Here is a 24,753-nt window from a genome sequence, read left to right on the forward strand (position 1 = left end):
AAAATTATATGGTAGGGTATGAAATAATATATGTACTGACACTCTTTAGAAATAACAGTGAAATCCAAAAAAGGGAGAGTGGGACTGGGATACTACCCTGTGCTTTCAGGAACCTTATCCTATCCAGCCATAAAGGAAGGGGTTTGTGATGTCCGGGAAGGTCAGGAATAATTTGAGAGATGTCACAGTTGCCAAACGGTGACCTGTAGTTTGGAGAGACCGAGGTACTTTGTGAAGAAGATCAAGTGTTGAAGAAATTTTAAAGATAGAGTAAATAAACATTAGAGAAATGGAACTAGGGAAAATCCTGCCTCGTAGGAGAGCAGAGACTGATTAACAATAAGTGTGCCAAAAAAAGTAAACCAGAGAAATGTCTGTGGCCTAATGTCGGGAACGGGCATGGCATGGAAAAATCCTGGAGGAGGAAAGATGGCTCAGGTGTACCTCCTTGCAAGGCTGCCTGCGGTTCCTCCTTAATGAACAGCTTCAATTTAAGAACCATGCAGTGCTCTGCTTTTTCTGCTTAGAAGCTTTCATCTGCCTTCAGTGACAGCTTTTGAACTCTTTCAGGTTGGTTAGGGTGAAACGGTATGAGGCAGTACTGGTAACTAATCAAGAATAGGAAATAATGATGATTCACTAGTTTTGTCTTAACCCAACAAAGAAGGAAAATGGGCTGAGGTGAATGGTATGTGGGGTCAAAACAAGCCCAATAGATAGTCAACATGAAGAGATAATGAAAGCTACACTCCGTGTAGTCCATAGAAGAAAGAAAAAAATTAGTTTCACAGTAATTTTCATCATTTTCCTGTGAACTTCAGCTCCTTTTCAGTAAATTAAAAGTTAGTTGTAAGAAAACAAGAAACTACAATTGCTACTGAATGTTATTAAGAGAAGACTTCAATTTCCTAGGGAACAGATAAACCAAGCATCAAAGCATAGCAGCATGGCATTTCTTTTTAATTATTCATGTCACATTTCCATTGGACACATCAGAGAAAGCAGCAGACAGGCTGTTTTAGCTTTAATGTTTGAGAAATAAAAATGGAAGAAGGAGATAATTCAACTTCAAGCAGATGTAAGATCAGCATAAAAGATGCTGTTTTGGGGGAGCCAGTATCATTAGGTAATCAAGTGTAGAAACCCCACTGTTTAACTCTTTTTCTTTGCTAGACCTCTTGAGGCTGCCAGCAGCAATGACTTTGTAAACCAGAAAACAAAATAGTAATTGAAAAGTCACTTAATAAAATGCAACTTTCAGAATAAAGCCAGGTATAGACATCCCAGAAAAGAAGTTATGTGAACTTAATGGATTATGTTAAAAAGAAAGAGCTAGCTGGTGAGATTAATCAAAGTGAAAAGTGCTGAAGGAGCTTCATTGAATGTTTGAGGAATAAAGAATGCTCAAAAAAATACCCTAGCAAATTCAAACCAAAACTAGAGCAGAAATATAAAAGCTTTAAAACGTAAGGAAATGGAGACAAAGTTCTGTGCTGGGACTGATGCAGGAGCTGAGGCCCTCTGCCCAGAAGGAAGCTATTGCAGGTACTGTGCTTTTGGGCATTACCTCGTGTGCGAAGGGAGAGCGTTACTGCTGCAGACTTTGGTGGGCAGCAGGGGATGTGAAGCACAGGCCGTATGGACCCAGCTACTAGTGAGGATATGGTATCATCTCTTTTCAGTCGTGTAAATATGGAATTGCTTGTGTGTGATACTTGGCAGAAGAGGGAAAGGAAGAAACCTTTTGTTAATCTGCAAAGTAAAACAACAAAAAAAACCCCAACCCCAGCCTATCTGTATACTTTTGCCACTCAGAAATTAGTGTAAATGGTTAAACCTCTGAATATTTAAACTAGATCAAAATAAAAGCATGAACTTACAGCAGTCCACAACAGCAGTACTACTATCATCATCATAAGTTTTTCCATCAATGTTTCCTTTGCTTGGAGTTATCTTTGAAGCTGAATCTTTTCATGTGAGGTCTCAAAGACTTGTTTTTCCTCATTTTTTGGCTTTGAAAAGGAGAAGTCACATCTGATCTACTGAGACACCCGGCTTTTAGTACTTATGGCCTTATGGCATTCCTGCTGCAGCTCTGTTAGTGAAATAATGTGCAGGATGTTAGGAGGAGAGAATCTGCTCAGAGGAAAGACTGTTATGGTGGTACTGCTAATGCACACTTACGCAGTGTGAATATATGACATCCAGGTTTTCTTTTTAAATGGTTTATCTTTCCAGTTACTAAGGAGGAAAGAAAAGCTTACAAATACAATGAAGTGTAGAGGCAGATATGGTGACTTTGTACTGTTATAAAATAAGTTAATATTTCAAATTATTACAAAGGTGAGCAAATTACCTTAATTTTTAAATAATCTACTTATTTGTTTTCTTTTTAAGTGTTAGTTCTGAATTTCAATTCCTGCACGTGACTTTGGATATTTGTTGTGCTAAAGACAAATGAATATCTCTTGCTTTCCACACTACATTAGAGCAGGAGTTCTGTGGATGCGGCCCACCTCCCTGAGGCTTATTCCCAAGGTGGAAAAAAGCGCTCCTTTTTCCACCTGAAATTTTAAAGTAGTCGTCTAATTTTATTCTTCTTATTCTTTGGGTTTACCTGTGTGTCTGCTTGACAACGGGCAAAGACCTGGAGGATCAACGTTGCAGGGCTAGCACGGTTGATTCCACAGTTCAGTCACATAGCAGGATCATTTTGCTTTCCTTCCTTCAGATGTCGTGTCTGATCCACACATACTCTGTTAAAAAGACCCCATGGTTCTTGAGAACCTCTCCTAGCAGATTCATATTCCACAATATGAAAGGGTAACCCATCCATTTAGCTATGATGTTGGCAAAGTCCCCAAGTAGTAAATTCCCTTGACACGCTCTCAAAGTCTGAATGCTAACTCACTCATCCATTTTCAGAGTATATTTTAATTCTGTGAATTAACTTGTAAAGCAAGTATGTACTCATGTGAAGTGAGCATGCTTTGAGGAAACAACTAAAAAACCAAACGAATTAGAAAAATATCTACAAGGCATAAGCATGTTAAATTTCCAGTTTTTAAAACTAACCCTACAAACACATAAATATTTGGTTAAATCATACAGCTTATAAAATAAAATACATATGTTAAAATGATCCTCTTTGTTTCTTTGGAAAGTGCATAAAGTAAATATTTCTACAAACCAAAAGTTGCTTTGTTATATAGATTGGGAGACTCAATTCTTTGTTCATGCCACACTTACTACTTTAAATCTATCAATTGCAGCCTAATTGCACCTGATTTATGTGTGACTTTGTGCCCTATGGTGTAGATGTTGAGCTCTATTATGAATGGGTCGGTAGTAGATCAACCCAGATTAACTTTCAACATTTCTCTTACAGATCTACTGCTAGTCAAGGTGTAATTCTGACTGGGCAGCATGACAGGGTCATGCCATTGGTGAATCAGCTGGCCTGTTTACTTTCCTCTCTGGCTCCTACATGGGGTCAAAATATATGGGAGTATTTGCAGCATAAGGCTGCAGGCATTTTAGTTCCTTTAAGCCTTAACTGTAGCTGCTGCTCATAAATCACTATATGACAGCCATTTAATTGTAATATTTACATATAATATTAATGATTAAAATTATTAAGATTTCATCCGTGGTATATTAATGTGAGCAGTTTCATGGCCTTTGATGGAATCATTCATATGAATAAAAAAGTGGACTATAATGTTAGTGGAACTGAGGTCTGCACTGCACATCCTCAAAGGGAGTGCTTATATGTTTAAATTCTGGCTTCATAGGAATTGAAGAGAAAGAAAACAGGTTCCACAAATATCACAAAGCCATTTCTTTAGGTTTAACATTTATAAAAGCTGATTTCTAAAAATGTGTCATCTGTAGTTAAGGCATGATTAGAACAAAGCACTGCTACTTTGTAGATACGGTAGAATTGGCTTTAGTAAGCTGGTCTGCAGAAAGTATTTTGTGCTTCAGTAAGTTAAATTCATTTTTTCATTTAGGAAAATTAGCAGATAATTATGTTTAGTGCATTGCAGATGTATAAGATCAACTCATTGCAGAAGAAATCAGGTTGTATTACAAGCAGCTTTGACTATTGAGCTGTGCAGTTAGCTGTTATGGCATTGGGTTATGATGGAGCAGATCTGATTAGCATCATTAAATTCAGCTTATAAGAGATACTGAGCATTTGCCTCAGTTTTAGTTTATGGATAATACGTTGATATGGATGGAACAGACTTTCCTGTGTTTGTTTTGCCTCTGCCCAAGCTTGTGAAGGGGCATTTGTCTCCAATCTGAAAACCATATGGCACCAGACACACTTGTTTACGTCTGTCAGTATAGACTTAACCTCAGTCAGCCCCTGCCCCCCTCCCACCATTATCTGATTTCCTGCAGGTGAATTTTTAGTATCTTCTGAATATTCATCTTCTTTGGGAATTTGCATGTTGGGGGTGTGAAGATTCACTAGCGACTCAATTGCCCGTTGCTAGGGACTTGGGAAGTCTCAGCCCTTGGCTAAAACCTTCAGACAAGCTGCTCTCCTCTCTTGAGAAGGTCAATGTTCAATGCATATGTTTGAACAAGTGAAGTAAGTTTTCTGTCTTTTTTCTATAAACCCTGTGGCAAATGTTAAAGGCATCAATCTAGGAGATGAGTACCCTTAGGAATCAAAAATGAAGCTTTCCTCATAACTCTTCATGAATGCTTAGTGAAAAATATTTCCTTGCTTTTATATATATATATATATATATATATATATATATATATATATATATACACCTTGTGTGTGTATATATATATATACACACACACACCTTGCTTCCTTGCCAGTAACTGTAGTTCTGGCAGCGTGCTCTAAAGGTGATGTAGAAGACACAGTAGCTTTGTCTGTTACCAGAATAGAAATAAAAATATGTGAAAATATTTGTAAATGGAAAGTGAGTGAGTTGTGTTGGTTTGTTCTTTCTACTTTCTAACCAAGTAGGAGACGCAGGTGGGGCGAGATTTGTTCAACACAAGCTCATTCAGTACCATAGACTTCCTCTGGTTTCTCATTTTAACCAACTTTCATGGGAGTCAGAATATGAAGAAACAGCTATTTTGACTTCATGATAGGTGTTCTTTGGTGTAAGTTATGTTATTTTTCTTTGTCATTTGTCTTACTGAGAGATTTGAGGAAGATGCCTAGCTTCACATCTAACTAATTTTTTTCTTTTACTATAACAGCCATCATGAAAGAAGCATGACGCTGACTTTTTGAAAGCTAAATATGGGGGATTAATGTTGGTATTATGGGCTGTTTCAAAGTAGACATTGACCCCTTGATTCACATAGGCGATGACAAGAAAAAACAGTTTTATGAAAAGCTCCAGTCCTGATACGGTCTACATGGATACAAAGATGTACTGTACTTCCTTAATGCTAAATCAATGCAAAGAATTTAAAGGATTAGAATTTTAGTTATTTACAGAAAATTATTTAATGTGCCATTGGGTCAAATTCTTTTCCTGATCACAACAATGCCATAAGATTTTTAATTTAATAATATCAAAAGCAATGATTTTTCCTTTGGTATCCCTTGAAAGTTAAGTTTCACCCAAAATACAGTTTGCTTTTCTTAGGAAGAGGTTAACGTAAAATAAAATCATTGATAAATGTGTCTGACAATACAGCAGACTGCCCAATTTTTTTTCTCCTGAATTTTCATCTTCAATGGATTTAAGCCTTCTCTGTTATAAAGATACATCTTTGATTGCAAAATATTTAAAAGAAACATTTTGCTTCTTAAAGGTCAGCAAGTTATAAATAGCTAAGATTGTAAAAATATTCAGAGAGCAAAAGAGTTGGACTAAGAAACAGATTCACCTTATTGATGCAAGAATCCCAATGTAGTCAAGGGGCTGAGTCTTTATGTGGGTAAAACATGCACATGAATCAAGCTGAGAAAGTGAATTTGAACATGAATTAATTTGTAGTTCTTTCATACAGCAGATTTAGAATTTTTTTAAGAAATAAAAATTATGGGGGTTTGAATCAACTTTGTTTCATCATGTTAAACATAACCAAGACTCCAAATCTGAGAAATCTGTGATAATCAGAAGTGTTACATTTGGCATATAAGGGAGTATATAGAAGCATGTGAATGGGTGGTTATACTCTATAAGAAAAAAGTTTAATGAATCACAATTTGATTTTCACGTGAAGGGGCCAACTAATTAAAATATGATGTGTGCCATGATTTCAGTTAATCTGAAGCTGTATTTCCTCCTATTAAAAAACAAAACAAGGAGTGCCCTGTTTGCCCTCACTTTGTTCTCTAATTTAGGCTGCAACCTTTCTTTGCAGATTTATTTAGTGTATTATGAAGTATTCCTCCAGTGTATGTGTGTCTCTGTGTGTGCGTGTATGAATATAAAAGCTTGATATATGGAATATAGGATTACACTATCACTTGTATGCAAGAGGGACATTATGCCATAGATGTAGTAGGTGAAATAATACTGTCCATCTGTAAGTTAATTGGGTATGTGCAGAGCAAGAAAATACAACCTGGAGTTTGAAATATGATGTCAAGACAATACAATTCTGGTGTCAGTGTGGGCAACTCCAAGATGGTCATTAACACATCTGGCAATGGATTTTATGATCAATCGTGGCATTTTTGCATAGGAAAATTTGCATTCTTATTTGATGTGTATTGATGTAATTCCATGTTCTTCTGTGACTTGTCTACATCATCTGAAATTTTGGAAGAATTTGTGCAGACTTTAGTCATCAGCTGATAAATTTGATCCTAAGATTGTGTGACTAAGGTTTACAAAACTATTAGATCCATTAATTCATTTGATCCCATAAGTCAGGATGGGGTCTTTCTTCTGGTCCTCACGTGTGGAGTCCCTGTGATGTGCAGTGCCGCTCCTTCTTCATCCTCTTTGTGTCTCGTGTCCACCTTGGATAAGGTGGCTTTTGCCAGGTGTTATCTGGTGACATCCAGCTGTTGTGGCCTTCCACAAAACTGCCCCAGTCCTCGTGAGACATTTTGGTTATGTGAGCAGGATCCTTCAAAGTCCTAGCACAGACCAAGGCATTTCAAAATGTGGGAATTGTGGCTTTCCCCCTCTGAGTGCGCCTGTCCAGGCCAGGTGACTGCAGAGTGAATAAGCTCATGTTCATCTGTGTTCTTGATAACCCTGGAAAAAGCCAAGAGCTTTCAGTTTTCCTGTAGCCAAAAGTAACAACTTTAGATCCCAGTACAATATTGTGTGAGAGTGATTTTATGTTCAGCATTATGATGATGCAAGCCATAGTAATACCGGATATTGCAATAGACAGATGTAGATGATTATTTTAAATGTTTTTATAATTAAATTGCCTAATTCCATTACCTTGTAAGTGTCTACTACTCAGCATAACTAATAGGAATTTTATGGGGAATCAATTAGGATGTGAAAGCATACTGTCTAGCTCTTATGATCTGGAAAGATAAGAATTCAGGAATAGAAAAAAAGGTTCTTGTACCTCTCCAGATTAAAAAGAAATTATAAATCTGTTTCAGGGAGCAGATTATGAACCTTAACTTTTTATAGAAAAGCTGTTTGGAAAAAACCACACCAAACCCAAAAACTTAAATCAGTGAAACTACACATGAGATAACATGAAATGGCTTGGATAACATGCCCCAACGAAATTAAATACATTGCCACAAGCCTGCCAGTATTCTTGCTGAGAATAAGCAAAGTGTTTACAGAAAGCTTCTTAGTGCTTGTGTTAGAGTAATGGATCCCTTGAATTAGACTGATTTGGTACTTAGAGTAGAAATGCAGGCTCCTATATACACTTAGAAAATGGTATAGTTTTGTGGAATTACATAATTGTAACTTTATTACTAAGGAGACTTTTTGAAGCGTAGGACAGAATTGTAAGAGGATTTATAACTGAATTAGGAACTAGGAGCTCATAAGGGTAGGGGCTTTGTATGTAAATTGATGGTGATGGCAGGGAAAAGATGACCACCTAAAGCCCATGTTCTGGCAAGAAAACAATTTACTCTGATATGAGGTTCACTCCCTTTTCCAGTGCAAGTGAATTCAGTGGAATGCTTCTGAGGTTTAAAAATCAAGCACAAACTGACAGAATCATGATTTTGAAGATCTGAGCAGCCTATTTGAACTCAGATTTTAGCCCTCTGAAATAGCAAAAACTCTTTAATTTTACTTCCCCAGGGACTGGATTTTCTCGAAATCAGGGAATACTGTACATACAAGATCTCCATGTCATAACTTTTCTTGCTTCTTTTATTTGCTGTCGTAGTTATTTTCTTTCCGTTAAAATGTGCTGCTGTGAAAGGTTTTCTTTCTTAGTTTAATTTTGCACTGCAGATACTAGTGATGTGGATTTGACTTGCTGCCAAGACACAGAATGCACAAAAAAAATGGAGAAATTGATGATGTTTCATTGACAAAATTAACCTACTGGTGCCACAAGTTAGGCCTTAAATTATCTGGCATTGAATATGGCTAGTGATATTGCCTGATGGGTTAGTGTTATTAAATGTTACTTCTACTACAAAAGGCCATGTAAGAAAATGTGTTTTACATTGCAACTATCTGATTTTTGTAATAGTAGGCGTAATAATAACAACAGTAATAATAGCAATTCTAACAAAGACATATCCCCCCCTTTTCTTTTTGTGGTGAATGGCACATTCTCATTGTCTGCAGTAGCTTTGGTTTGCTCACAGTCCAGATAATTTTACTTCCTTTTTACTTCCTTATATATTATTATCTGAAAAATGGTGCCAGGTCCTCATTGTTTAGACCTTTTAAGATCTTACAACTGAGTAACTGGAAGTAAGTTAACAGCTATCTGATCTGTTCTACATATACAATATATATGCAGTACTGAAGGCAAAAAATATTAGTTACTGATAAAGCCAACCAAAAGTGTAATAAAAAATTGGGATTTTTTTCTAAAGATACTTCCAAAAGCTGCTAGAAACAACCCAGGGAACAGGATGTGTAGCTGAACTTTTGTGTTTGTTTTTAATCTCTAGAAAGCTGTAAGTGAAAGGATCACCAATCTAAGAGAAAAACATATGAATGGAGCACTTTAGATGCTTCACTCCAACAAAACCCTGTTGCCTCTGAAGTTTATATTGTGGGCAAAGATAAAGTCTTTTACATTTGTTATAATTAAAAAAAACCAACCCTTGCTACTGCTTATTTTAATACACCAGTTTTCTGTTCATATGGTTGATCCAAAGATGACTTTTTCATGCATCACAGATGCTTTGACCTGAAAAACAGCCAGAGCAATCCCAAGGTGACTCTAATTTTGTTTGATCCCAATCGCTCTCCAAGTGCTGTCAAATCTCAAAGCCTGCCTAAGAGCATGCTCCGTCAATGCCCTCCTTATGCCATGCTACATAGTCCGAATATTTGTGGAGACTGATGACCTCAAGATTTTCTGGTGTCGAGGGAACACGTTTAGTTCTCATAGACTAGGTTCCCAATTCATTAGGAGAGACTTCTATCTCATCTCCATTCTTTTTAGTGATACAACAGGGTTTTAGGTCCCATGGCCACTCTTAGATTCATATATAAATATGTACTGCCAAATGCAGTAGTTTTGTCCTTCCACTCTAGGGAAGACTTTGACCCTTGAAGGGGACACGTTGCTGTGCTGGAGTGGAAGGAAGCCTCCTGAATCTAGTTAATTTCCACCAGTTTCATTATTTCTAATTCATTCTTTTAAATGAGACTAGTAAAGGGGGATCAGATCCTCAGAGCTAATTCCCAGCAAAGCATTCTTAAAGACTTGGATGTTGAACGAAAGTTTTTTGTAATTTAATTTCAGTATTTCTCACTTGATCTAGGTATGATGGGCATTAAACTTAAAAGAGAATCTTGGAAGACATGAATGTGTCTCTAAGCTCCTATGCTACAAGTCCGGCTGCAGTTTGTAATGTTCATTATCACTTTGCTGTTCTCATAAATCCCTTTAGACTTTTTTTTCTTGAGTTTTTTAAGGCTTTGTTAGATATGATTAAGGAATTATTAAGCCATTTTTCTATAGGGCTTTGTTTGATCAGCTGTAATTTGTGGCACATATTAGTAAGGAAATGAGCATGCTCATTGACAGTGATGGACCTTGCATGTGCAAAGTGTGCACAGGCTTGTTCCTCTAGCAGAGTCGTTCACTATTTATTCCTTATAAAGTCACAGGAATACTTCAGTTTAATTCTCTAGGCTTTGATTTAGGGTCCTAGAGCATCAGGTGTCAAAGACACTATTTGTGTTAAATAAGTATTACCATTACGTGTTTGCTCAAAAGCTTTTCTACCTGGTGACTCCAGGCTTTCTGTTGGGGGACTCAAACAACAGAAAAGTCACAAAACCACAGACTGGCTGAGGTTGGAGGGCACCCCTTCAGGCTGCCTACACTGATTCCCCTGCACAGAGCAGGGTCAGGGAAGGCAGGTTGCTCAGGACCATGTCCAGTGGGGTTTTGTATATCTCCGTGGATGGAGTCTTCACAGCCTCTCTGGGCAACCCGTGCCAGCGTTCACCGCTATCACAGTGAAAATGTGTTTTCTAACATTTAAGTGGAATTTCCTGTATTTCAAATTGTGTCCATTGCCTCTTGTTCTCTCCCTGAGCACCAGTGAGAAGAGTCTGGCTTTGTCTTCTTTACTCCATCCCATGGATAAAACCTACCCTGAGGCACCTCTTCTCCAGGCTGAACAGTCCCAGCTCTCAGCCTCTCCTCCTATCTGAGATGCTCCAATCCCTTCATCCTGTTTGTGGCCCTTTGCTAGACTTGCTCCAGTCTGTCCATGTCTCCCTTGCACTGGAGACCTTGGATCTGGACCCAGCACTCTGGATGTGTCCCACCGGTGCTGAGTAGAGGTGAAGGTTCACTTCCCTCGAACTGCTGGCAATGGTCTTCCTAATGCAGCCGAGGATGCTGTTGACCTTCTGTGCTGCAAGGTCACATTGCTGGCTCACATTAAGTTGTCGTCCATCAAGACTCCCCAGGTCTTTCTCTGAAGAGCTGCTTTCTAGCTGGTCTGGCCCCAGTCTGTACTGGCACATGGGTTATTCCTCCCTGGCTGCAGGAAACAATAATGGACACAAAAATACGTACGAACGCAGACACCAACATAAGACACGTTTTATCCATAAAAGCTTTGTTTCAGCTACTGTCTTGAATTCCACAGCAATGCTTAGCCTTTAAGTAGTAACTTGCCTGAGTTTTCACATATACTTCAGCACAGTACATATTTTGTGTGCTTTTTGCATCTGGCACTGTCTAGTTCCCAGAACCCCCAGTATGAAATGTGATTGCTTATTGCTTTCTACCAGGCATCTCTTACCTAAAATATTATTGCTTTTTTCCCCTTTACTTCTCTGCCTTTTAAAGTTCCCCAATTGCTATCAATTTCTGTATTCTCTGTTTCATGTTTACTAGCTGCTGCCACTTTTAATTTAGTGTTTGTGCTAAGGACCCATCTTCTTTTGCCTTTTCTAAAAGGTTTAGTTCTTTCCCTTGCCTGATTTTTTTCTTACTGCTTTTTGTGACTCTGTACATAAGAATTCTGTTCTGAAGTTAGGAGGAAAATTGAGGTGTTCCAATGCAACATGGAGAAGCTAAGCTTTGCACAGGGTTTTATTGGGGAGAGCAGAGAAATAGCATACTGTCAAAAAGGGGAGGAAAAGAGGAAGTTACACATGGAATACAGTTATTTTTTCAGAGGCTTTTTGTACTTTGAGCGTATCTCACTGCCTTATAATGCCTGGTATTGAGCTCAGTGTAGCAGTGCAGTGACTGGATGCAAACAGGACATGTTTGATATTGATTTACACGTCAGAATTTTTTTTATTGGGAGAAGGATGAATAGAAGCTTGAGATGGGTGAGCAACACTTAGAAAGACTCTGAATGCCTTGCTGCAAGAAACTGACAAGAAGTAAGGAAAGATGGAGGAATTCACAGAGCCCTGCTTTCCATGCCCCCACACCCCTTCATCTCCTCCCCAAAGGCCATGTAGGGTACACAAAAATTTGCTGCTGGTTGAGAACAAGAGTATGTCATAAATACCCGGCAGTGGGGGAAAAACGGGTGAAAAATTAGGTCTTGGAAAGAAGTCTGAACTCTACTGACTCCTGGAGCTATTTCTAGGTTCACAGGCTTTATATTCCATTAAATTCACATTGAACTTCTTTCTTAAGACTTTTTCTGCACTTACTGATAGCCATAAAAATATTGGGCTGTACAGTAGCAGAGCTTCACAGGTTTTCTCCTTCCAAAGCTTGGAGAGCAACAACTGCTGTTCAAAGGCTATAGGACTGTATATGTTCAGCAAGCCAGCTGGTCAGGGAAAATATCACTCCTCCAGTTTCTGAATCTTTTGACCTCACTTAACCAGAGAAATGCAAGTCAGCAGCTTGAGATTAAATTTTTAATTAATTACTGCAGGGTAATTAATAAGCAAAAAATTATTCATATACCGTATGTCTGGTTTGCAAGTCTGTGCACCTGCAGTGTGTGGGCAGGAGCAGGTAGGCAGTTCTTGTGGCAAATCAGAAGAATGAGCTTGGGCAGCTAAAGCCAAGGTCAGTGATGGCATCACAGAGTCAGGCCCTCTAAGGATGAAGCAGGGCCTTTTCATTGCAATGGCAAGCTCTTAATTCTTAGTTATTGGATTTTGTTTGAGGATTTTCAGGATTAATTCTTTTGCTGTCTTTTTGGGTTTTTTTTAACCTTGTCTTTCCTATTTTGGAATAAAGAGACAAAAGGGTTTTTCAAAATGTATGAAAAATTTAGTAGGAACCCACAAGCTAATTATTTTATATTTCCTTTTTCTTGGGGGCTGGATAGGGACAGTATAGCAGACTTTGCTGTGTAGGGGAAATCCCAGAAATCCAGGAAATAGCATCGGCTTTGACAGAAGTGAAACAAAAATCCTTTTTCACCTTCAAATTTGGAAAATAAAAAAAATTGTCAATATTGGCATTTTCCAGTAGGAAACTCCAGTTGAAACAAAACATCGTCGTCTCATATTATATTTGTTAATCAAAATGTGACCTTCATGATGAGACCTAGAAGGAACCTTGGAAGTTTCTCTCATTTCTGAGCAATAGATTTTTGTCTCCTATTTGCTGTAACACTTTTTTAATAACGGCTTTATTTTTGTTATTTTTTTTAACAAGTGCTTTTTCAGAGTCTTGCTGCTTTCCATAAGAGATTCCTTTTTGAGAGACAGTAAAGACTTTGCAACACTGCCTCAGTGTATTAGAGTAGAAGGCTATAATTTTGATAAGAAGAGGCTACTTCTAACTGAAAGAGATGAGGTACATCAGGAACTGGTCTGACTAGCTGAAGTGTCATTTGCTTAGGTGTTGTTAAACTGGGGGAAAAACAACTTTGGAAAAATGTAGAGCATATCCATTTGCCTGGAATACTTCATGTGGGGAAGAAGATATATAGACCCCAGCAATAGGAGGATTAACCTATAGCAGGAGGTGGTCTAGGGTGGGCTGGTTTGAGGGTGGAGAGGAAGCATCTCCCCATACAGAGGTCTCCCTGACAAAACTCCATTTTAGCAGTAAATGCAGGATGGTAATTATTGCTCATCGAGCTCAATGCACTGTACTTGTGTGTAGTGCATGGTTACAAGGCACTGTGGAGATGAAAGCTATTATAAAAATGCCGAGTTTCAGGATTAATTGTCTTGATTAATTGGAAGCTCAGTCGTGTTCAGGGTGCACATCCTTCTTTAGGAAGATAGAGGGTGTGGGCTGAAAGTGATGGCTGTTGCTGTTACAATGAAGGTGATGAACTGTTGCAAAGAAGCAATGACTGTGTGTAAAGTGCTGTGAAAAGGCAAGTGTAAATTGCTATTCCATCACATGATTGATATTATTTTAGCTTATTTTTTCAAGCAAGAGACAATGTAGAATTTATGGAGCAGATCCTTCACTCTACTAACAGGTTTAATTACGCTGATTTCACTTGTGTTAGATTGAGTTACACCAACAGAAATCCATGTGTTGTTATTTGAATAAAATTGCTGCTTGCCTCTCCAGTATCATGCAGAAAATGAAAAAATCTTTTTGCATCTCACTTATATATTTTGATGAGGAGGGAACATTCAGTATTAGAAGTCTATTTCCTGGCCCTAGGGTTAATTTGGCAATAGCCTAAGAGCAGTTACAATGGTGAGGTTAATCATGGTATTTGGTGCTGTATGTTTCCAAACATGCAGATAGCATACGCAGATGAATAAACTTAGACTATTTTGTAAAGTGCAGCTATGTAAGAGCAGATATGGAAACTGCTGCATATAATTAATTAAGAGATGAATTAATGAATGGTAAAATGTTTGAACAATGTTGGAACTACAAGACACTGTGGTTCTAAGTTAATAAGAGTTCATTTTAGATGTTAAAAGTATTTTCCTTTTTCTGTTGAACTACAGAAACTTTCACAGGTCAGTAGGTGAAGAAGGGTGATCCTCAATTGGGCATGTAGAAAGGACATGTCACTCTACTTCATGAAACACTGTTTCTACTTTGTTTTTAATTAGGTTGGCACTGAGCCTGCATGCACCTACCTGGAAGTAGGTCTGTATCAAGTGGCATTGCTCTTTATTTTTGCCCTGCAAAATCAGCATTCAATTTATTACAGCTAGATAAAAAGTGAAAAGACCATTTTGCCACTTAGCTCTTCAATGATTTAGGAATTAACTTATGCTCTTAACTAAGCACATTATTTAAAAAGCACATAAGCCAACTAAGCATATTATTTAAAAAATGCAATTAGATTGAATTATTGTACTCTCTTCATCTTGAAGGTGGGAGAAGATGAGGTGGTAGAATGAAGATTTGAATTTCTGTTTGTTTAATGTTTTAGAAGCTAAGTACATCCAAAAGGAAAATCAAACTAAAATACAGGTGTGTGGTACTGAACTTACTCCTTTAGTGAATTTCAATGTGTAACTTCAAATAGAAAGTTACTGAAATTTTATTCATTAAAGCCTTTAAGCATGTCATTTTGCTTCAATTCTGATTATGAAGACAAACTGAAATAAGGAATGCAGCTGTCAAACTGCAGCCATGAATTAGAAAGTTCTGAAATTTTTCTGGTTTCAGCAGGAGTAGTAACAGCCTCAACAATCCTTTCAATATCTTCTGGCAGTGTTAATTCTGGCATAAAGGAAGTAGAGGGTGAAATAAAGCTAACCCATTTGAATCTGATGTTATACTGATAATAAAATCCCCACCAAGTTTCACAGTAGCATTGTGCCTTTTTAGATGAGGAATCTATAGGGATAGAAGGCTGTGCAGGAGGTTGTAGTTAGGGTTTCTTCCCTTCCTTAACTCATCCACTGTTGCTGGAAGCTGGGTCTTCTTGTGAACTTGCTTTCAAGATGGAGATGGCAATGGAAGATGTTGCTGGGATCCTGCCCTTTCTTCACCCAGTCTTGAGGACTTCTGCTGCATCTTGACTTCTTCCCTCTCCCCTTCTCCTCCAGCTCTGCACATCCCCTCATCCTTCACCAAAGGGGCAGCTGCATCCCCTACCCTGGCACTTTCCTGAGACAGAGAGGATGGCTGCTGGATGGAGAGGTGTGGTTTGCCTCCACCTCCTCTTCCTCTCAGCCCCTGGAATGGAGATAATGTGAGCCCTGCGCCAAGTCAGGGTAGAGACTGAGGGGGATGGGACGTGGATGCAGAGGAAATGGGTGGTTGTACCAAAACCATGTAGGACAGTACGGAGAAAGGGGTGAAAGCAGTTTTGTTATATTGTGCTATTACTGATATTTGGGAACTTTGGGATCATATACTGCCAGACTGGTAAAGTTCCATGAAAGAAATTTTGGAATCTCGGAAAACATTGGGGTCACTTATTTGTTTTGGATGAATGTTTGCATAGGTTATGTTTTCTTCCAGACTGATTTTACCTATCATGAGATATTCTACACCTGAATCTGCAAAAGCAGTATTCATAATCTGCTTTCACGTGAACTTTGACATTCACTTATAAGGCTTCCTACTTTCACTTCAAATACATGTACTTAAGAAGAAGTTAAAATGTCTCCAAAGATTAATAGTACATTAATCAATTGAACTGATGCAACCTATAGGGATGCATACAGCCACAGTATGAATATGTGGGGTGAAAAAACACTTCATTGATCTGACACAATGAGCTCTTGTGACCTTATGTGCTTGTGTCACACCACTCACTTTCAGCAGGGAGACTATAGTCCCTGCTAACCTTAGTAAATTTAAACCTGGTTTACAAGTGAATGGATGTTGTTACAATTTGGGCTCCATTTGTCTGTGTGAAATGAGTGAATGGGTCTCAGCAGAATTCCTCAATGGCAAATATTATTAAAATATACTGACTCAGTTCACAGTAATTATCCAGTTGATTGTCTAAATAGAACAGCACTCATGAAGAATTAACTATCCTTTCCATCTCTAAAATAATGCTTTTAAAAGGAAGCAAAGGAAATTGGCTGGGTACTCAGGGAAAACTTGTCCTGCAATTGCTTGTGTTGCTTTTGAGATCCAAATTCTCCAAAACTCTTGAACCAGCAAGAAATAAATTCTCTTTGGCAACAAAAAAGGTAGTAGTGGGGGAAAAAAGCCAGAATGACTCCCAGAATGTCCACACATAATCCTATCTGCATAGGTAGCTGATTAAGAAAAATCAATGTTGTCTTATACCATGTCTCTAGAAGAAGGAAGTAATCTAGGATGTGTTCTTCTATGTGGCTGTAAGTCTCAGGGGAATCTGATCTTCAGAGATGCAACAGTTAACGTGTTCCTTTGTGCCAGCAAAATAGTATTTCAGAATCACAGAATCCCAGGTTGGAAGGGACCTCAGAGATCACCTAGTCCAACTTTTTGAGGAAGAGCACATTGTAACATATAACTGAATTAATTTCCTTGACCCATGTAAAAATCACTGGAAAATATATTTTGTTAGAAAAGGAGACAGTGATTTCAATTCCTGTTGGCTACTATCTCACGTTTATCAGCTGTATGTCAAAGGCTAATAATTAAGAGACTATACATAGAAGATTGATTTTTGTCAGGTTTTTGTAAGTTGCATGCAAGTTGGAGGTTTATCAGATGCTAAATAAACCTTGATTATTTTTTTCGAGTAATCACCATGGGCAGGTTTGGAAACTTCACTGCTTTTCATTACTGCAGTAGGACAAAGAGCTTTGCCCTCGAAGGGTGATTATACAGTACATTAGAAAATGTTACAATTTTGCCTAACAGCATCACAGAAATGAATGAAAATTTACATAATAAATTGGTTTCAGTAAATGGCGATATGCACGTCTGGACAAGTAAGTGTCGCATTTGCAGAGAGGCATTGCAGACCTTTGAAAGCTCTCCTGACACCCACCTGAGGTGGATGAGATGCTCAAATGCAGAGCTTTGGAGAGGACTGTAGGTCTGTAAAATACAGCCATTATTGATGGTGGTCTGCTGTAGGTGAAAAAAAAGTTCATGTTTACAGCCACTCTTGAATAAGTACCACCCATTATTTAAAAGCACAGTTTTGTTCCTTACAGCTTTATGTACTGTACAGGTAGGGCACGCATTCTGGCAGTGTGCTGTAATACATTGGTATGCATCTAAAATCTGCCACCTAATTTGGAAGGACTGCAAGCTTAGCATTGCAAGTTGTCAGAGACTTGGCTTGTGTGACTGAACAAGAAACCCCTACAATAATGAATAATGTAGGGTGTGACTGACCACAGCTGTTGCAAAGAAACCTGACTTTATCTCAACACAGAGGGGACCAGAGGCTGGCCTTTGTTCAGACAAACAGCTATGACAGCTGAGTGGATCAGCTGATTGCATCACAGCTGAGTGGATCAACTGGTGGTGTAAATGTATAGGTGGCTCAGTCCAACACAGTATAAAAACTAAACTAATGAGTTTTGAAGAGAGGAATGGGCTTGAGCTGGTTTAAACTAATTTATTCCTTCTTGGGGACACCCAGCATTGTGATGGTGAGTGTATAATAGAGACTGGTAATAGGGATCACACTGGTACTGTGATTGAACTCTGCATTGCAGTGGCTACATTTTGCTAAGAGTAACTTAACACTTGTGATTTTGGTATACTGCAGTATCATTCTGCTAAATCAAAAATCCCTTGTAACATCAAATATAAACAGATAAGTAAATTTTATATTAAACATTACACCTTCCACACATGGAATATCTAAAAATGTTGGGTCAGAAAGTACTGAACTCTGGCAGCTTGGAAAAACCATAGCTCCAGTCTTAGTAGCTTATATTTAAAGACAAGTTTATACCAGAACGTGAATCTTACCACCTGTTTTCTAAACCTTGAGAAGTCTAGATCTGAATTTCGTGGCTCAAAGCTGTTAACTCTTATATCAAATGCTCATCAGTCCACCTGCATCAAAACTAAATTAACAAACGAAGTGGCCCAAAGGGACAAGCTAGCCTTTGCAGATGTGTTATCAAAGTGGAGGTTAATCAGCCTGTGGCATTCTAGCTGAATTGCAGTAGTTCAAGCATTGATCCCTTGCTGCATGCATCATTTGTTTGATGCTGAGGCTCTGTGAGCATAGAGGATGCAGCCTGTTCTGAACCTGCAGCAGTGGGAGAAGGGAAGCCAATAGCCAAAGTACTAAAGACAATATCTTCTGTTGCTCTCAGAAATTGCCCAGCCCACTAGCCCAATTTGATACCACTCACTGGATGAACGCTTTTGGTGACCTTTCAGTTCAAGCCTTTCTTGTTGGCAGACAAATTGGTCACCTCTGACAGTTCAGAAAATCCCTTAATATGAACTTGTCTTCATTAAAGAAAAGCTGGGTTCTATTAGTTTAATGATATCCACTAGATGAGCACATTTTTCAGTGTAAAAAAAGGAGAAGATGAAGTGGTGTAAAAATTCATATACATTTGCAAATAAATTTAGTGCGAGCTGAGATATCTTAAACAAGATACCACCAGCATAACAGTCAGATGATAACTGTTTAAATCTTTTATTTTGGGAAGTGATCAAGAGCTAAAACGTATTCCTAAAGTAAATTTACTTCTTGCTGTTCTAACAATAAATCCCAGAGAAAAACACATGCTTCAGTAAAGTGACATTGTACATTTGAATTTGCTAATAAAGACTCTGGTATAGCTTCAAATATAATCATGCATGTGTAAAATTATGTTTTAAAGACATATTATTGATGTGCCACATATCTGAAAATATATCACTTAACAGTCTACTGGCAGTCAGTCACTGGTTAATGCCATATCTGGACCACAGTAAGAAATTCAAGGGCACCAAAAGATTTTCTGAAGTGACTTAGAGAGACTTTTTAATAGAACCTGATCCAGAGTCCACTGTATCTGTGGAAAAACTTCACCTCACTTTAAGTGAGCTCTGGATAAATGTTCCAATGTTCACACAGAAACAAATTGCTCAGATTTGCTCTTGTCTGGAGGACAAGAAGTTAATTAGATTTGGACAACCGGGATTGCCTACAGCCCTTTCCCTCTGTGTCTCTAGATGTGGAAAAAAAAGTCAAGTATCTCCAGCTTTGCTATCAGGAGCACTTGATTGGAAGATCTTTCAGAGTGATAGGCGTGACATCTGCAGAAAGTAGGTATTTTCCTTGCAAACATCTGGTCCCAATGACATTGTACATCTGTAAAGCTGCGTGTTGATCAAGCCCTGATAATTTGGCAGAGCAGCGTTATAAAATGCGGCTCGATCTGTGAAACTGGAATCTGGCACTGGGAACTGACTTGTTTATGGTGCTTGAAAAAGTTGCTTGTAAACAAAGAGACTGATTTCAGTTACCTTGACTTTTTAAAATATTGGTGTTAAATCCTCATCAATGTGTATTCTTGTATTTTTTTATTGAGAAACAAGAACACAATAACTTCTCTGATGTTAATAGTGTTTCCAAGTCATCCCTAGGAATTTTGAACTGTGATTTTGCTACTTGAATATTTTTCAGAGTCGTGACTATATTATTAAACACAACATGGTACAGAGAATTTGAATTATGTAATAAGCTTTCCTTAAAATTCAATTCAGTGACATAATGTACAGGATGGAAAACATTTTCAGTACACGTTTTTCAGGAAAAAAAAGTTGGAACAAACTAGTTGGCTCTTTCCATAAATGAGGAGAAATATAACAGTATGCTCATTGTATGTCATGCCTGTCAGATTTGGCAACAATAAGGTGGTGTTCTGCCCAGGCCATAGTGATCTTTGAAAGCAGAAAAGCTAAATGACATTAGGTCCTGAGGAAAGGGGGATGCTGGAAAGGGTGTTGAAGAAAGAGACTTCAGCCTCCTCTTAGGAAGCACAAAGAATTCACTGCACACAGCCTGTGGGAAGACAGCTTTTCTGAGCTGGATTTACCCCAATAACACTATGTCAATTTACCTGAACTAACAGTCTGTGCCAATGAAGCTTGTATTGCTTTTGGCTGTTAGGCAGTCCTGAATGGGGTGGGAAAGACCTCATGTCTTCAGGATCAGACTGAACATACTCCTGCCTTGGGGTTCATGCTCCCACAGGTATCCTGCAGGCATGCTCCATGTATCCCAGCATTTTTTCATTAAAGGTGGATTCACACAGTGTCAGTCCTCTGTCTGGATGGTTTTCACACAAGGAAATATCAGTTTAGGACCACGTCTGCTTAAAAGTGTAAGTTTTTACCTGGTGAAGCCTGTGTAGAGCAGTCTATGCCTAATGGGGAGACATTACAGAAAGGTATTTGTGTCATATTCTCTGGTCACTTGTTCTAATGGTTAATGAATGTCATTATTAAAAATAGCTACAGTATAAATTCCATGTGCTTCCCAGCCATCAAGTCTTGCATTGGATTTGTCTGTTATTTAAAAATATTACTATATGTGATTTCATAGAATTATAGAAACATAAAACACCTCAGGGATCATCTCATCCACCATTTCTTGGCAAAAGCATGGTCCAGACGTGACCCACCACCCTCTTCAGCTGAATCCTAAAAGTGTCCAATGTTGGGGAATCCAACACTTCCCTGGGGAGATTATTCCAATGGCTGATCGTTCTCATTGTGAAAAATTTTCCTCTTCTGTCCAGTCAGAATCTCCCCAGGATTAACTTGTACCCATTACCCCTTGTCTTTTCCATGTGACTCCTTATTAAAAGGGAGTTTTTGTCATCTTTGTAAACACCGGAACATGGTGATAGGGTCTCCCCTAAGCCTTCTTTTCTCAAGGATGAACAAACCCGTCCCAGCCTTTCCTCATGCGGCAGGCTTCCCAATCCTTCTCTGGACCCTCTCCAGCCTGTCCACATCTTTTTTGTATAGTGGGAACCTAAAATGAACACAGTACTTCAGATGTGGCCTGACAAGAGCAGAGAGGGAAAATGACTTTATCTCTGATGCTGATGCCCTTGTTGATGCAACTCAGCATCCTATTGTCTTTGCCGCAGCAGCACACTGTTGACTCATAATGAGCTTTCTGTCCACCAAGACCCCCAGGTCCCTTTCCACAGAGCTGCTCCCAAGCTGGGTGGATCCCAGTCTGTGCTGCACTCCTGGATTATGTTTTCCCAAGTGCAAGACCTTACACTTGTCTTGTGGAACTTCATAAAGTTCTTGTTAGCCAACTCTTCTAGCCTATACAGGACTTCCTGCAGGGTGGCTCTTCCTTCCAAAATGTCCACTTCCCCACTAATTTTAGTATCATTAGCAAACTTCATCAGGGTACACTTGATCCAATCACCTAGATCACTTTTGATGATATTAAACAGCGCTGGGCCCAATATTGATCCCTTGGGGACCCCGCTTTTGACAGGTTGCCACTTGGAAAAGGAGCTATTTACCACCACCCTCTGGGTGCGGCCTGTCAATCAGTTCCCCACCTACAGCAGAAACCATTTGTCTAGACGGTAACACGTCAATTTCTCTAGGAGGGGGTGGTGGGAAACCACACTGAAAACCTTAGAGAAATCCAGGTAGATGATGTCCACCACTTGCCCCACATCCAACCCGCAGGTTACTTTGTTGTAGAAGGTGATCAGGTTTGTCAAGCATGATTTGCCCTTGGTGAATCCATGCTGGCTTTTCCCAATCATGTTCTTTGTTTCTCTTGTGATAACCCTCAGGAGGACTCATTCCATAACTTTCCCAGGGACTGAAGTAAGACTGAGAGGCCTATAATTTCCTGGATCCTCTTTTAAGCCCTTCTTGTAGATGGGGGTGACATTAGACTTCTTCCAACCTTCTGGGACATCCCCCAGTCTCCATGAGTTCTCAAAGACTGTGGAGAGTGGCCTCACAATGATATCACCTAGCTCTCTTAATGTCCTCAGGTGGATATTGTCAGGGCCCATCGATTTGTAGGGGTCAAGCTCCTGTAATAGTTCTTGTACTATATTTCCATGTGAAGGTACTTAGGCACCATGATGAAATTACTCTTGATTTATCCTGATTTACGTGACACAAATATTCCAACCTGCAGTACAGTCATTATTTTTTATGGCTATTTGCACTTCTTCAGAACAGAACTTAACCAGAAATTTAACTTTGAACATATTTGATGGAATCACACATGCTAAAAACAGAAATGCGTGGGCTCAGCTGTCATGTTGCAAAACATAAGACTTTGTTTTAGCTGCTGACTAACTTGAGGGTGCAATATTGTTTATACATTGGATTGATTATATAAGAATCATAAAAATAATTTCCATATACTTTGAGGGGAATGATATTAATAGCTATTATAGCTATTATTATTAGCTATTATTAATAGCTATTAATTCTGCTGTGTGCATGGTGTTGACATGAAAACAAATAAGCTAATATAGAGATGCACGAATTTGTTGTCATACATCCCCAATGTGTTGCTCATAGAGAATATTAGACTCAAATATAGAACTTTCAGCTGAATAGAAGCATCCATTTTGAACATAACAATTTTAGTTATGGTAACTGCATTATATTTTAAATCTGTTACAACTCTTGTCACATAAGAAAGAAGAATGAATTAGAACATTTATTTTATTTTGGTGGAAAAACCAGAAAGGCTATTGGAAATTCTTGAGTCAATTATGCCTGCTATTTCTCACTCCTTTGTAATTTTAAAAAATACATTCAACAATTCGTATACCTGTTTTGGCTTCTTTCTATCATTGTGGGCTGATATACAATCCTTGCTTTGACATTTTTTCTCAAATATAATTGAATTTCAGATTCTTTCAGCTTTTGTATGTAGACTGTCAAGTGCTTTAGACATGATGACTGTAGACGAATACAGATAAACAGATTGCTAATTTAGACCATATATGGTTTATTTACTTTTCATTTATGTGAATTTACCTGTGGTTTTTTTGCATGAATGCTCTCCTGAAACTGTATCCTATGATACCTAAAATTGACAAAACTGAAGTTCTGGATGAAGTTTCAGCAGATCTTTTAAAACTCAGTTTTTTAAAGTCAGATCTCCTGACCTTGAAGCTGTCTAAAATCTGTCAGATTTGTTTTGAATGCCAGAACACCACAGCGTGCAGACATGACTCAATCTCATCTGTTGGCTAGTTTCTTACAGGTTATAGCATGTGCTAAGGAATAAAAATACCCAACTCTCAAGCCCTCCAGGAGAGAAGCTGGCTCTGGCTCTGTTTTCAAAGAGGTTGCCTGGCTGCACACCATATTGAATTGGCCTCCACTGTTTGAAGTAACTGAGCAGAAGGTTGTCTTAAAAGTCATGATTAGTTTGGAAGAAGGGTGACCTCTGCCTCCTTGTGTAGAAGAAAGAAAGCAGAATGAGGGCCCTCGGCTATCTTCTCTGTGAAAACATTTGTAGAGGGGTATGCATGGGATATTGGCAGGCTTTGACCTTCTGGGACTAACGCTGAGACATTATAACTCTTCAATTTTATAAAATGTCTATTTTTCAGGGCTTGTCAGTGCAGCTTGAAACATCTGCATGAGAGTTGGGGCAAAATGATCTTATTCTGAGGGGCAAAACCACGTCTTGGCACAAGGGAGGGATCACAGAGCAAAGAGTGTCTCCCCTGTCCTTAGCCTAGGAGTGCTCTGAGGTATGTTATGTGGAAATATGGGCATATCATTCATGTGGAACAGTTGCAAGAATAAAGATTTGTGCTATTCCTCTATGGCTAGTATTAGTAATAGTACAATTCTGCACTTCTTTTTATTGCTTTGCCTTTTATTTTTCACAAAAATGTGCAATTCTGTGATTGCGTGCGGTCCATACAAACCACTTCGGCATTCTCCTCCACATTTCATGCAAGCATGAGTTCAAATGTAGCCTATCCCAACACTAATAAATATGTTACAGACCATGGGCAATCTCAGCAGCTGCAATTTCTAGTTTCCTTTGCATCCCTGCAGTCTTAACAAATAAATCCTGTCTCAGTTGATCTTCTCAACTCCATAAGCAATTAACTGGTCTTTTAAATATCTTCCAAATCTCTTTAAATCTTTCTCCACATTATACTGCTTACCAGCACCTAAGTGTTTTCAGTGGTTAAAATAAAGGAACAACAATAATTATCTCTTCCTTTTCCTTGCTACTTGCAAGAGTCAGGCATGAGTAGGTTTTACATGCCCGAGTCTGTATGCAAAATTACAAGAATCAGGGTTTTCTGCAAATAAACTAAAGAATGATTTTGTTACTGAAACCCTCTTGTGGAAGGGAGGGAAACC

This window comes from Phalacrocorax carbo, chromosome 12 (genome assembly GCF_963921805.1).
Source record: "Phalacrocorax carbo chromosome 12, bPhaCar2.1, whole genome shotgun sequence".
Lineage (NCBI taxonomy): Eukaryota > Metazoa > Chordata > Aves > Suliformes > Phalacrocoracidae > Phalacrocorax > Phalacrocorax carbo.